A 15,129-nucleotide genomic window follows, 5' to 3' on the forward strand; every position below is an offset into this window, starting at 1 on the left:
ATTGTTAACTGGGATCAGAAGTAACTGAAGAGATCTCTGATAACAGGAAAATGTACTTTAATACAAAAAGATGCCTGCTTCCTTTGCATGCATGTTTGTTGTATTATTTTAGCTCATTACAGATAAGGTAACTTATATTACTGACTTTAAGTATTGGTATTCTTCATGAAAATGCAGCAAATTTTCTGTTCCAAATAGCAATAGTAACTTAGGAGCAATAACGTGCCTTCTATTAAATATAATTTAAAATCAGTACCTGCAGCTTATAATATTATCCCCAAAGGATCTGGAAATCTGTCCTTTAGGATGTTGAATTGTAATTTTATTTATTTATTTAGTCTAAAAATAAGTTTTAAGACTAATTTTAAGTATAAAGAAAGGAAAATAAGTGTAGTTTGTTGCTGTGCATCTTTGGTTTTTTCTCCCTTGCCATCATGAAATGTTGCTGTGAGGTTTTATTTAAACTAGCCCAGAGTTTCTTTCAGTGGGTTCCAGACCAGGGTGCAGGAAGTGCAGCCAAAGCAGCCACATGAGTGGTGCATCTTCCCCAGCCTGCAGTGCTGGAAGTTTTGTGCCTTTCCCTGCAGTGCATGCTGAGAAATCAACTCCTCCCATTCCACCTTCCAGCACCTGGCAGTGAGCAGGCAGAGGGGGAGAGGAGGATGCTCTGCTCCTTGTGTGGTGCTTGGCAGCATCTCTGAGCCCTGCCTGCCAGGGCTGCTCCCAGGGTGACACACAGGCAAGGGGGGAATTTTGCTGCAGTGCTGGTGCAGAATTCCTGGCTCTGGGCTGGGGTTTGCAGCAGCACCAGCCTGAAAAACACACACACACACACCATGGAGCTCTGCATTCCTCCCCCTCCTGCCCAAGGCTTTTGCTTTTTTGGGGGAGGTGGTGGTTGTTTTTCTGTGCCTGCTGACGTCAACAAAATTGCCAGATGGCATTTCAATGCTTTGCAAAGAGACAGGAGCCTTTTATTCCCGGGGTCACGTGGATCCCATTCATTTGCAGTCCCAGAAGTGGTCTAAAGCTTTTGCTCAGTCTGTAGGCAAAGAGTGCTCTGCACCTTCCAGGGATTCCCAGAGGGCCTTCTGTGGGATGCTGCTGCCCTGGGAATCCTGAAAGGGATGCAGAGATGGAGGCTTCACTTCATGTTCATTTGGCTCATGTGGAAATATGAAAGTCTCTAGACAGTTGTGCTTTGCAGAGGCTTTGTGGGGTTTTTTGGAATGACAAAGGAATACCTGTGTGAATTTAGGGTAATAAACAGAGTTAGGGTTTAGCTCTAAGAGGGTTCCCTACAGTCTCTCAGGCACAGGTGACTCAGTGGCTTGTGGGACAAACATGCAAGTCCATCATGCTGATAAATATCAGCAGAGAAGGGCTGTCAGGGTTTAGGGTTTGAAGTTTTCAGTCACTCGAGCTGGGCTGTGACGTGATGGATGCATTGAGATGGAACACAGTCCCTGTATACCCCTGAGCAGATGACTGGGAGCTCAGTACCAGATGCACAAGATTAAACCAATTTACTTTGCTGTGCCTGAGCCATCTCCACAGCAGCTGGGCAGGGGACATGGCAGAGTTTGAAGGCCAGAACAATCTCTCAGTGACACTGTGACTCCAATACCAGCCCTTGTCTGGCAGCTAACCCAGGAGAGAGGGAGCTGATGATTGGATTTCAGTGGACCTTGGAGAAGTGAACCTGGAGGAACCTGCAGGGCTCTCAAGGAACATGGGACTGTTGGAGAAGAGAAAGCCACACTTAATTTTGGGTATTGATTGGATTTTTAGTGGACCTTGGAGAAGTGAACCTGGAGGAACCTGCAGGGCTCACAGGGGAACATGGGAATGATGGAGAAGAGAAAGCCACATTTAATTTTGGGTATTGATTGGATTTCAGTGGACCTTGGAGAAGTGAACCTGGAGGAACCTGCAGGGCTCTCAAGGAACATGGGACTGTTGGAGAAGAGAAAGCCACATTTAATTTTGGGTATTGATTGGATTTTTAGTGGACCTTGGAGAAGTGAACCTGGAGGAACCTGCAGGGCTCACAGGGGAACATGGGAATGATGGAGAAGAGAAAGCCACACTTAATTTTGGGTAGCATGAAGACTTCTGCTTCTTGTAGATTAATGATCTTTAGAGTAGTTTCCAGGTTAAATGTATTTCTGTCTGAGAAGGAAAGATGGGAGCACCTTTATTTTTCTTTGAAGCAAACACAAACTACCTTTGTTGGAGCCCATGGACTCGGGTGATGCAGAAAGGAGACTAAATAATCTGGTTTTGACATCTACATCACAATTTGAAACTGAAACTCCCCTGAACCAGTCTGAGATTACCATAGGCTCCAGAATGAGCAATAATCTGAGCTCACAGACCAGGTTTTAATATATTACTGTTTTATTTTCTGAACGTTTCAGCTTTCAGCTGTGCCCCTGTGGTGCCTCCCTGCTCAGAGTACACTGCAGTGACAAAGATGTGTGCAAGTTCCCAAGAGCCACATGTATGGGAAAAAAAAAAAAATATGGGGCAACATAACCCTAAGATCTTTCCAAGTGTGAATATTTTATTCACACTGTTGAAAGGCACTTTGAAATGCAGCATCACAAACTCCCCTTGCCTGCTTGATAAGCCATGTGTGAATATTGCTTACCCTTGTCCTACCAAATTCCCAGCTGTATGACATGGCTGAGGGCTGGTGATTTACCATGGTATCTGTGCATGTGAAGCATTGCTGCAATTCACATGCTCTGAAGTGGTCACAGAAGAACACACAAATAAATATAGTTAGAATTATTGGACTCTTCAAATCTGGTGCCATTAGATTCTTGACTAGGAAGTGGAGAAATAATTTTAAACTGGCTCAGACTGGGTGATGTTGCAGAGTCTGGAGAGTAATAACCAACTTGACCCTGCCTTCATAACTCCATTCTTCAACTGGGGGAAGAAAATGTGGAGTTTCTTTAGGGCTGGCATCTCAGGGAAAGTGATTGCTCGTGCTGTGCTCCCATCCCTAATTTATTTTAACCGGGGAGCAGCGAGCAGGTCGTGATTCACAGATCATGGAGCAGGAAACAGCCTGTCAGCTTCCAGGGAGGAGAGTTGCTCAGAGAAAAACAAAAAATCTGTTTTGTGAGGGAATTCAGCTCGTGAGCACAGCAGGCAGGCTTCAGTTCTGCTGTGACTCCTGGTGAAGTCAGAGGAGTCACTCTGCAAGATTAATTTGCCCCTCTGTTTTTCAATTTGTAAGGTCTTGAGTGCAGAGGAGTCCTGTGGTGGATTAAACACAAAGCAAACCAGAAAAAAAAGAAATATCGCTCTCATCAAGAATCAGAGGCTTCTGAGACTTCAGTTTGAACGTGTCCCTTCCATCCCAAATGAGCTGTATTCCACAGCCTGACATCAGCTTGTGCCCAGCTGAGGACACGCAAATGTGAATACTTTGCATCTTTTTGCAATTCACATCAAAAAGAAAGAAAGCTGTTTACACTAACATGCACATGGAAACATTGTTTTTTGTGTGTATGTGAGTTGATGTTTCTTTATTAGCATTTTAATGTGCTTTCATTTTCCTTCTTCCATTATCATTTGTACGTGGATACTCTCAGGAGTTCTTTTTTGGGGGGGAAAAAGTGCAGTAAACTTCAACCAAATTTAGAAAATAGTTCACAATTGCAGGTTGAGTTCAGCATCTTCAGCAGCTCTGATAACAGAAACAGAACATGGGGAGAAGAGAAGGGCGTGTGGATGTAAACCTTATGTGTCTGACTTACTCTCTGAAAGGAATTCTGCTTTCTTAACACAAACACTGCATGTGTTGCTGGGGAGTTTTGTGTTCCTAGAGAAACTTCTGCAATCCTTCTGCTATGGGATATTTTAGTATGAGAGTTCATAATGTTATGAGGCTCCCTCCACCTCCCCCAGATGCAGTAATTTCTTTGTTGTTTGTACAAGATTTGCAAGATCGTTGGAAAGAATGTGAGCAGTGAGAGATTGCTGGGCTAGTATATAAAAAACATGGATTAAGATCTTTTTCCTCCCAAATCGATGATGGCATTCCGTGGGCACAGCAGAGCTGCAGTCCTGATCTGAAGGAAGAGCAGTGCCATCTGGTGATGCCTGGGAAAGGCTTTTCTGCCCCTAAAGCTGCAGGGTTGTAAAGAATGACGCCTGTGTGAAGAGTTCTGCTCAGTTGTGCCGTGGCTGTGCCTCACACCCTTCCTGAGAGAGGCTCTGACTCTCCTGGAGGGGCCACCTGGCACAAGGGGTCTGCTCATTTTTGGGAGTGTTTGTGCTGTTCAGACTAGGTGTGAATGTTGTGTTCTCACTGCCATCCCCTTCTCCTGCTCTGGTTTTCATGGTGCTCACACCTGTGCTGCCTGACAGGGAGTCAGTCTTTACAGACAGTCTTTGATTTGCATTTTCCTCTCTGTTTAAAAAAAGGCCAGCTAAATGTTAATTCATTTCTTTCCAATCAGTTCCTCTTCCCTTGTTTAAGCAGAGCTATTAACATGTGTGTGAGGAATATTACTGTGGCTCTGTATGGAATGAGATCATTATATACTTAGTTATGGCTTAAAGACATGTTTGTATCATGCCAGAAAAATGCCATCCTAATGGAAGGCATCTTTCCTAGAGGGCAGAACAAGGTGGGTCCTCATCATGTTGCCTTCTTGTGCCACCTTGATTTTATTGATGGCAAACCAGACATGTTTCTTTGATCTGTCAGTGCATAAAAGTATTGTGCAAAATTAATTTGGTTGGGTATTTCATTTTGCTGTAGCATCACACAGAATGCTTCAGCTTTACTCTCCACAGGAGTTGTTTGCATTAAAAGAGGAAATGGATACAAATAAATTTTTAGATTAAGGGTAGTCTTCAGATTCCTGGAAAAATGCCAACCTGTTGCACAGTGAGCATTATTGATATGCATTTTCTGCTCTGTGTTAGCTAGGAATGACAGTAATTAAAAGAACAAATCATTTAAATGAAGTGATTCTTCTTTCTAGAGAAGGTTGTTTCCTAATCTTGTTGCCAAAAGTCTCTCAAATGCATTAGGGGAAGAAGGAGGGTGTACAGAGAGAATTGATCAGCAATTTATGTCTTTGGTTTTTTTACTTAAATGGGATAAATAGGATATCTGGGGCCACTGGTGACACTCAGATGGGAGCAGTCAGGAAGATCCTGGAGCATCAGGAAGACACAATCCATATGCTCCATCAGCTGATCAGCCAGAGCACCGTATGGCAAACAATGCAGCACGGGCTCTGTTCCAGTCTGTTCCCAAATGTGTCACACAAAGCATTGTGATGGCAGCTGCACCTGACTGCTCCATCACCAAGGCCAGGGCTGTGCAGTCAAGTGGTTTCTTGTGATTAAACTGCTCTCTTATCTTTGTTGTTCTGAGCTTAACCCCTCAAACGTAAACTGACTTTGGGGAGGATGTTTTGCTTCAATACCCTGCCTTAGGTCACCAGTGTTAATAACCCTGAATATTGGAATTATCTTGGAGCAGAATTAAGTGGCATCCATAGAGGATTAAACTGTGAGCCTCTGACCACAAGAGACACACTAAGCTTCTGCAGAAGTCTAATGCAGAAAACAATGCAAATATGGGCACCAGGCTGTTCTTCACAAAGAGATGCCATAACCTTTTTGTAAAAAAAAAATAACTAAAGGACTTCATTTCATCATTTTCAAACTAAAGATTTAAGTTTTGAGAAGTTGACGCAGTTTCTTGTTCCTATCTTTTAATAAAACTGTCCCAAAATTGCTGAAGCAAAGCCAAAATAAGCCCTTTCTGTCGCCAGTGATTCCAAAGCCAGTAATTTTTCTGTCAGTACAAAATACTTTTTGTGTTTTCCTGAAGTTGTCAGTGCACTCTGAATCCTTGAGCTGCTGTTTTTCGTTTGGGAGGACATCACACTGTGCTCTGGGGCAGAATCATGTGATGATAAATCTCATCAGCAGCAAATAGCCCAATTCACAGCATCAGTTCTGAGCTGAAATGTCAAGTCTTTGTATGGATGTATCTTCCCAGGTCTTGGATTTTAGAGGGTAAAACAGATTTGTGTGTTGACACTTCTTTTCTATACCTCCTTATATAAAAATTCAATTAAGACTTTTAATTTCTTTTTTTTTTTTTTCAAAAATTCAGACTCCTCACAAAAATTCCATTAAGGTTTTTAAGCTGTCTGCCAGGTCCTGAGCAGTGTACCTACTCAGTGGTAGTAAGTGCTTCTGTTGCACTTTCTGGTGCATCATCACTGATTTATTACTGCAGTAGATTCAGATGAACTACTGAAGTTCAGCCTCACAAGGATATTTAACATTTAAAAAAGCCCCATGTGCAACCCACAGTTTATTTTTTTTTCCTTAATATCCACATCCAAGCAGAAAACATAACTCACAGTGGAGATAGAAATCATTGTCTAGTGTGGTTGCCAGCATAAGCACCAGTGCTTCATGGTCTGTGTCTGTTTTCTGGTCTCTATGGCTCTGTTGCCTTTTGGAAATGAGAAGCTGGTGCTGTTATATTTAGATGTGAGCTTGAATCCAAGCTTTCCAAAAACACAGAAGTGTTTGGCCCTCATAAAACAGTGCAGACCCTGAGCCAGAAAGTCAGAGTTCAGGATGGTGAGATATTAATGATGCAGAAGTACAGCTTGGGTCTATCTCTAATTAGAACTGAGAAGCAGCCAGGGTGTCATAATTAGGAATATTACATGCATTTTACTTTTTTCTTTTTCTAAAGTGCATGTCAAGCGCTGCTCACAACCCAAAAGACACCAGTTGAAAGTAAGACTTTTCTTAGATTAAAACTGGGCACAAGACAAATGTGTCACCAGCTGCATGGAAGAAATTAGAGATTGCTGAAATGACCTAGAAAATCCTAGAGCCCTTAGCATCCAGTGTGTAGGTTAAAGGCAGAGCAGCAGTGACTGAAAATGACCATCTGATGCAGGCATTGACCTGTGCTTATCAGCTGTCTACCTTGAATCTCAGCAGGCAATTTTATTTTTTTTTTTTTTTGGTTCATTTGTGACAGCAAAGGCAAAATGAGCCCAGAGTATAAACTGACCTTGTGTGTCTTAGAGTTGGTCCTTGCAGGTCAAGGATGAAGTAGGTTGAAAGCAGACCTCAGGGCTTGCTGCTCTGTCAGTTTATATCTGTGGAAAGTGAAAAAAATTGTTTTAATATCACAGAAGGCCTGTAGAGGATAGAGTTTTGTATTTCTTGTATATGAGTTACTGGTTCTCTCTGTTCTGATCTTCACTGAAGAGTCTGCCAATAAATAATCCAGGAGAGGTGGGGGATTTTTGCATCCAGTGACTTCTGCAGGTCATGGCTGTGGATGTTAGTAGCTTGTACTTTGGAGAAGTCACAGCTCTGCAGCAGCTCTGATGAAAGATTTGGGGGCTGCAAGTCCCTGGGGCTACAGCTGGGTTTGGGTTTTTTTTTTTAATGAGTCATAATGAAAGAATCCAAAGCCAAGTGTTACAGAAAAATGATTAATTCTTTTCACAGAGGAGTTCATTAGTGACATAAAGTCATGAGAAAGAGGAGGAGGCAGCTCTAGCACTCAGTGGCTATTAACTGGTATCAGTGTGAGTGCTTAAAGTCAGGAGAACTGAAATAATGCAAACCACAAGGTGTGGTGGAGAAGAAAAAAATGTTGAAATTGGACCAATTTGTCAGCAGTGAGGCTCTCACTGGAGTTTGATGTGCAGAGGTTTTATCCTTTTCAAAAGGGGCAGAATATCACTGCCTGCCTTTGCCTTCAGGGAAAGCCTGTTCTTAAAAATGAACCACTAAATATCAGGAGTGTTCATGGTCACTGGAGAATTTCATGGCTTCCTTCTGCTCTGTGGCTGCAGCATATGGGAAACATGGCCCAAGATTTACATCTGGCTCCTGCTGTCATTTCCAAATCCCTGCTGGAATTCCAGAAGGAACAGACTGAACATTAAAGGCTCTTTATCTACAGCTCAACTGATAATTACTTCCTAGTTTCTAATTTTTTCTTATTCTGGTTTTCAACACTCATTCTTAAAACCTTATGAGGTTTTCTTTTTCTAGTTTATTCTCCTATGACAGCTCCTTTTTAGTAATTGAAAATATATTTGACATCCTGTGTAGCAACTCTTCACTCCACCCCCCCAATCTTTTGTCTTCATTTAGAGACTGCATTTATTTGCATTAAATTTTTAATGATATTTGATAATTCCCTTCCTCATACTCTTCAACGTTCTTAGTGAAGGACTGAGATGGATGTGAATCTTTAGCTGGGTTTATTTGCATACATATTTGCTGCTAATTGTGAGGTTGCTTCTCAAGTTGTATCCCAAAAGAGCCTGAAGTGCTTTGAAAGGGAGAAAATATGGCAGAACGTGGCTCCTTTGGCTTTGCTCTGGTGTAACTGAGACTGTCAAGTCGAAAATGGGGGAGGATTAGTTAGTACACAGAAGGCAGAGCAGTGATTATTGCTTTCAATGGATCTTTTTTTAACTCATGCTGTGAATTTGGCTGCTCTGTTTTGGTTCACCGTGGAATTAAAATAGCTCTCCATGCTGAGCAGGCGTGTTGGAGCTGTAAACTCAAACGGGGAGGATCACCAGGTATTAATAGATGGTTCATCCTCCCTGTGTGTGCACCCAGCACCCCACTCCTGCTGGGTCCCACTGGTGTTGCTGCAGCTCAAGTTGAAGACAGTTGTCACTGTTTTCTGCAGATGAACACAAACTATCAGCTTCCAGCTGCCAATTTGTGACCATCTGATGTACAAATTGGAGAACAATAATGTAAGACAATTGAGGACAGCCTCTGAAGCCCAGAATTGTTCTCCTCAGTCTGCGTTACTCAAAGCAGATTTGAGTCCCATTTGGAATTTGATTTTTCCCATCTGCTGTGCTTTAATTAAAAGCAATAATTGTTAAAGTTCCTGGTTTGGTTGGAGGGCCATCCACTTTGGAAGTAATCAACCCTGACTGCGACTGACTCTGTGATCTGCTCTACATCATCAAGTAGTTCTTTGGGCTGGAGAGTCGTGATGTTTTAATGTTTTTAGGCAGCCAAATAGCACGGAAAGTCCCTTGGAACTGGGTGACTGTGTCCCCAGGGCTCTGCTGAGAACATCAAATACCAGCGTCAGAGTTTCCACGAGGTTCGCAAGCTGTGACCGGCGGCTCCCAGCCAGGGAAGCTCAGCCTGTGCTCTCGCCTCCTTCCAGGAGCTGCTTTCCCTGGATCCTCCTCGTGGCATGCCTGTTGCAGGAGCTCATCCCAACTGGCTGAGTGTCTTCACTTGGGCTGGGATTCCCCGAGGAGCCCAGGGCAGAGCGCACGGATGGCCACTGCCCCTTGCCACGCCGTGCCACCCAGCGTGCCCTCTGTCCCTTTTCCCTCTGCCTTCCAGGCTTCCCAGCTGTGCTCTACAGCTGTGGCAGGAGGAAATGTGGAAAATTAAGCACCACTTGATGTCAGTACCAGTGGAGTTAGTTCATGTGAGGTCCTTTCTGTCAGATATAAATGGCAGGGATTTAATTACGTTGCGTTGGGCTGTGTCCAGTACTTGCATCCACACGGGTTCAGACTTTCCTACTCTGTTGGTCTTGAGTCTGGACAAATCCAGTCCTCCCACTCCTGGAGATTATTTCTGCATCTATCTTTTTATTGCTGCTCTGTTGCTAGTGACCACAAGGATATTTTCCTTCTGTGTGTGTGTACCAAATCTGGAAAAGCCAGCTAGGTGACCTGAAATCAAGAACCCACAGCCTCCCTCGAAAGTTACAGATGGCACCAAAACTGCCAAACAGCTCAGATGTGTTCTCTGTTCCTTGAGTGTGATCCTGTGCCCTTTGGAATGTTGTGCACTCGTGCAGTGAGTGGGGGTGAGCACACTCAGGCCACTTCCATGGTGGGTTTCTGACAGCCCACAGAGGTCGTGCAGGGCCAGCGTTGGTTTCATTTTTTCCAGGGACTTCACAACCAAATCTGGACATATCAGGGCAGGGAAAGCAAAAGGCCTTACTGCACCTCCAGTGCCTGCTGCAGATTAAGTGGTATCAGTTTAAAAAGAGTTTTTAGGATGGATAAAAGACTCCAGCAGTCTCCTTGTAAATGTCTGAGCAATTTTTCTCAAACACTGAAATAATTCACCCCAGACAAATACCTGGCAGTGTGTGTTTCAGTCTGAGCTCTTTGGCTGACAAAGCTGTCACGAACTGAAAGATCCTGTAATGGAAGAAAGTTAGTCAGCTGTAACTGTGAGCTGGGTGAGTGGTGTCACCTAAGGTGGAGATGCAGGATGTGGGGATTGCAGCTGCCTCCCCAGACAAAGCCTGCTACAGACAGTGATACATTCCACAGGTTTTATAAGAAGGGGGGAAAAGTATTTCCTTCTCAAACCAGTGCCTCTTTCCTAAAGAATGGTGGTGTTGTCATCCTGGTGCTCTGAAGAAAGTAGTCATGCTCCTCTGTGGCAGATTCAAACAAACGTGGCAGATGGGAGCAGGGTTCAGAGATTATTTTCTTCCTAGAAATTTTATGTTAGCCAGTGGTGGGATACAGGAGAAAGGTCCAAATCAGTGGCCTTGCCTGGTAGTAGTAGGAGAGTGGTAGTTGAATATAGTGTGAGATGACAGAGCCAGCCCTGCAGGAGGCTGCTCAGTCCATGCCCAGCCAGCCCCAGGCTGGGCTGCTGAGGAAAGGGCTCACTGCAATACAGGGAGGGGACAGAAAATTCAACTCTTTAATCAGACCCATTTCATCAGATCCTGCCATTGCAGAACTACTTTAAACAGTTCCTCTGGCTGCTCTGTGATCCTTGGACTCTGGCATCTCTGTGGCCTCAGAGACATGCCACACTTCATGTGGCAGTCATGGCACTTTGTGCCCTGCAGATCAGGGTTCAGGGTAAGTGCTCTCAGGTAGCTCTGCCTTGCTGTGCTGGTGCCATCCCCAGCACCTTGGAACCAGTGTCACTGACATGTTTTATGAAAAATCCTTTCCTTGAGATTTTTCCCTCCTGAGTTGCTGAGAGGCCTCAGGAACAAAATGCAAACAATTCTTATCTGCTGCTGTGGGATGCAGCAGGTGGATCTGGGATTGGTCTCTGTGGTTGTTTCTAATCAATGGCCAATCCCAGTCCAGCTGTCCAGACTGTCTTGGTCACAGACAAACCTTTGTTATTCATTCCTTTTCTATTCTTAGCCAGCCTTCTGCTGGAATCCTTTCTTCTATTCTTTTAGTATAGTTTTAACATAATATATATCATAAAATAATAAACCAAGCCTTCTGAAATATGGAGTCAACTTTCTCATCTCTTCCCCCATCCTGGGACCCCTGTGAACAATGTCACAGAACCAGGATTAAAACTCAAAGCATTGTGGCTGGAGCAAGGTTTAGAGTTTCCTTCATTGTGGGCTCACCTTCTGTGCCTCAGTGTCTGGTTTATGGTTCTGTGGCCCTGGGTGCTTTAAAGACTCACCAGCAAAGCCAGGGACTACAGAGATGCCTTGGGAAGGTTTTCTTTGATCAATGTGATGAGACAAGAGAAGATGCTATTTCCAGCCCTACCAAAGAGTGTGCCTTGCAGAGCCTGTGGCTGGTTGACCTCCAGAGAGCAGTGGGAATGTTGTGCTTCATTAAGCTGGAGAAAAGAGTCTCATAAACATCTTCTTTGCTCACCAAAGAAGAGAAAATCTGAAAACTTGTGCTAGCACAAAATAAGAGAGAAATAAAAATAAAAATACTCCGTTTCTAGAGCTCTAAATAGAGGAAAGTGAAATGTGAAAGAATTGCATGCACGCTTTTTCCCTTAGTCATTCAGTGGAAGGTGGAGCAGTTAAGTCTGTGGCGCCTTTAAAATGATTCATTATTTCCATAGAAGCCAATTGATGTTTATCCTTCAAATTGCTCTGTGGACATTAAAATAATGGAGAATTATATTTGCTTTTAATTTTCTTTCCAGACAGCTTGGCCTGAACATTTATGATGTGACTTGGAAACCATATCAAATAGTGATTTATAGCTGCTGGTAATTGTGTGAAGATTGGAGATAGGCTGGATGCTGCTTTCCTTTGCTTTTTTTTTTTTTTCCTCTTTGCCTCCCCCATTCTTTTGCTTACAGAGTGCTCTTGAGTGCAACGTGGTGAAAGGCCAACATCTCTGCCTTCACTGCTTTTCCTTGTACAAGCCACAGCAAATGAAGATTTTATTTCTCCCTAAGACAAGGCTGTGTGAAATGAATTGTGGTTTGTGTTTGATAATTGGTTTGGGTTTGTTGGTTTTTTTTTTTCCCCTTGCATAAGTTTTGACTGGTTTTGTGTTGTCATGATAATCACCCCCTTTGTAGGGTGCAGAGAGTGGTGGTTTTTAGTCAAGCTGGATGAGAATCATATGCAAAACATGAATGGGGAGGGGGAAGACTTTTCTTTGTGGTAAGGCATCTTTTGAGTGTGTGGATCTTAAATCTGCTCCCCAGGTGAGCCAACACAAGTAGTTCATACCTAAATTTATCCATCTGGTCTTATGGCTCAAGGAATTTGATATCCCTGTTTTCCTAAATTCATTTTTCCTGCACAGTTTAATCTGCCTTTTCCTCCTACTGAGTAAAAAGCTATTCTTAAAGTTTTGTGCATAATAGAATTTAACAGAAGAAAACAAAGAGGATTTTGTGGACTGTAATAGAAAAGCCCAGTGAAGGTTATGCAAATTTAGAGAACTCTTCTATTCATGTTGCAAACTGCAAAAAAAATTATTTAAACTTAAAAATTATTAACATTTTCCAGGATACTGTTTCCATATTGAATGAATATTAAAGTTTCCTGCCCTGACTAAAATCATCTGTGTGATACTGGGACATGCTACTTTTGTGGTTTGGTCCTGCACATGCAGCAGTGTGTTTTAGGTTTGTTTGTTTGTTTAATTTCTGTACATAAAAGGAAGCCTCAAAACATGCAGCAAGTGCATTTGGGCCAAATTAGGAATTCCAGATGGCACTGTGGCCTAAACCAGCTGTTTTTCAGCATTGTAAGGAATTATTTTTTCTTCTTATCTTAGTTAAAAATGAGCCTGTTTGGTTTTGCTTTTGTTCCCAGCCTGTTTGCTTTCTCATTCTCATGCCCCAGAGCATTTCAGTTTTAGTCACTGCATGACATTGCTGAAATCAGGGCTGGAATGAAGTCACAAAATGAACAGCAAGCCAGTCTCATCCAAAAGTCATGGCAGGGAACTGCATTCACAGTTATTGGCATAGATGAGCAAATGAACACTGACCATTGTGAAATAAAGTTCCCCTTATCTTAGCTCCTCGTTGTTTTGTTTTGTTTTATCAAATTAGCTGTTTGTTAGTGTTTGCAAACGTTGTTCATGCCACAATTCCCCAGTATCCGACCTTGGAGCTTCAATGAGTAAAGTGCTTTGGAAAGAATCCAGATCCAAAGAATCCACATCAGTTCATGCAGAGGTTGTGCACTTAGTGGAAAACAACTTAGAGGCTGAGCATGAGTTTTGTGTGCACTTTTACCCTAAAAGAAGGCTCCCTGCATATATGTCTGTGTGCATGTGCATATACACAGTACATATGCATGGATGTGATTGCATTAATCTCTAATTTTCAGCAGTTTCCTCTCTTGTTTTCACATCATCACAGTGATTTACCCTAAATTCCAGGTTTCCTTGCCCTTTGGGGAAACACATTGCCATCTACTTTCTGAGTAATGGTCTGCAAAGCATATGCAGTTCTTCACTGTTTTCAGAGTACAGACTCTGAAAAGTAAAATATTTTTAAATGTTCTCATGCATTCAGTTTGTAATTATTTTTAGAAAACAATATTTTAAAAACCTGTAATTTTACCTAGTCAGACTAGTCTGATCATGCTCTAAATTGACCCTGAGACAGATGAACCACTCCTACCTCTGGACTCACAGGACTCATCACAGCCTGGCATTTGCCTGGGACAAATCTGCTGGGTCTCAGAGCTAAGGCAGGGGTCACCAGCACACATGACAGCACGGGGAGCTGGAGGCCCTGTGGCACAAATCCCCCATGGAGAAGGGCTCTCCCTCTCCCCACTTGGTCCTAATCATGGAGAACAATGCTGGCTGCTTTGCAAAATATCAGTACTGCTGTACAGAACTCTGCTTACAGCCACTGAGTCAGGCTTGTTTACTTCATGGAAGTGTACATCTCTGCCTCTGATTGTCAGCTACTCCAGGCTTAATAGAATTTCAAGCAGTGGATGACACAGTTTTGTTGAAAATATGAGGCTTCTATCACATTTTAAGTGATGTATTCTGCCTCACTCCCCTCTGGCCCATTTGCCATAGCTGAGGTTAAAATAGATAATTAATTACTCCCATCCCAAGCCTTGTCCTTTAATTTAAGAATCTTCTTTAGCATCTGCCAGAATCTTCTCCATGCACTCCTGAGATGTAAAGCAATGAAAGAGCCATTAGGTTAAATTCAGGCATTAATGTTTTTTTTTTCAGTAGGATGAAATAGCTCTCCAGTAGATTGAGCAGTTTCTGGTTTATGTTATTTCATAGCATGGCAAGGAAATGTGGGAAGAGGCTGGTTGGTTTCCTGGCTGCAGGAGAGGGTGGTGAGTGAGGAAGCCTATCTTCTGGTCCTGCAGGACATGAGCAGGGATCAGTGGAGTGAAACATCTGTTGGCCAAGGGCCTGATGTCCACGTTATGCAACTGGGAAGACAGAGGGAAGGGGTTTAGCTATGCTTAACTAATATATCACTTTCCTCAGAAATGCTTTTTTATTGCCTGTAAAGCCTTTTCTGAGAACGAAGCAGTGTCAAGTTGTGTTACTCTGTTCTTTGTGCTTTGGGGTCCATCAATGCTGCCATGAGTCATTCCTGGCTGGGGTTTAAGCACTCTATTCCTCAGTCTGACCAATTCTCCATGCTCTTTGCTTGCCACTCCAAGTAACTTCTGCATTCTTTTCACAGACATAACTTCCTCATTTAGCAAACTATGTATTTTAGCTTTTTCTAAGAAATACATGAAAGCAAATTAGCACAAAATCTGCTGCAGTGGTCTCTCTGGGAAACTGCACGTACACCTGCCAAGCCTCCAACACTAGCAGCAGGACTGAGCTGTTGTGTCAGAGACAC

At 43.0% G+C, this 15,129-nt stretch overlaps 1 protein-coding gene across 1 annotated transcript in view; it reads left to right on the plus strand.

The window, feature by feature from the left end:
• PDE3A (phosphodiesterase 3A) overlaps window positions 1-15,129 on the plus strand; it is a 210,741-nt gene that overhangs the window by 166,435 nt on the left and 29,177 nt on the right. The gene's annotated exons all lie outside the window — the stretch shown is intronic.

The sequence above is a fragment of the Serinus canaria genome, chromosome 1A (genome assembly GCF_022539315.1).
Source record: "Serinus canaria isolate serCan28SL12 chromosome 1A, serCan2020, whole genome shotgun sequence".
NCBI lineage: Eukaryota > Metazoa > Chordata > Aves > Passeriformes > Fringillidae > Serinus > Serinus canaria.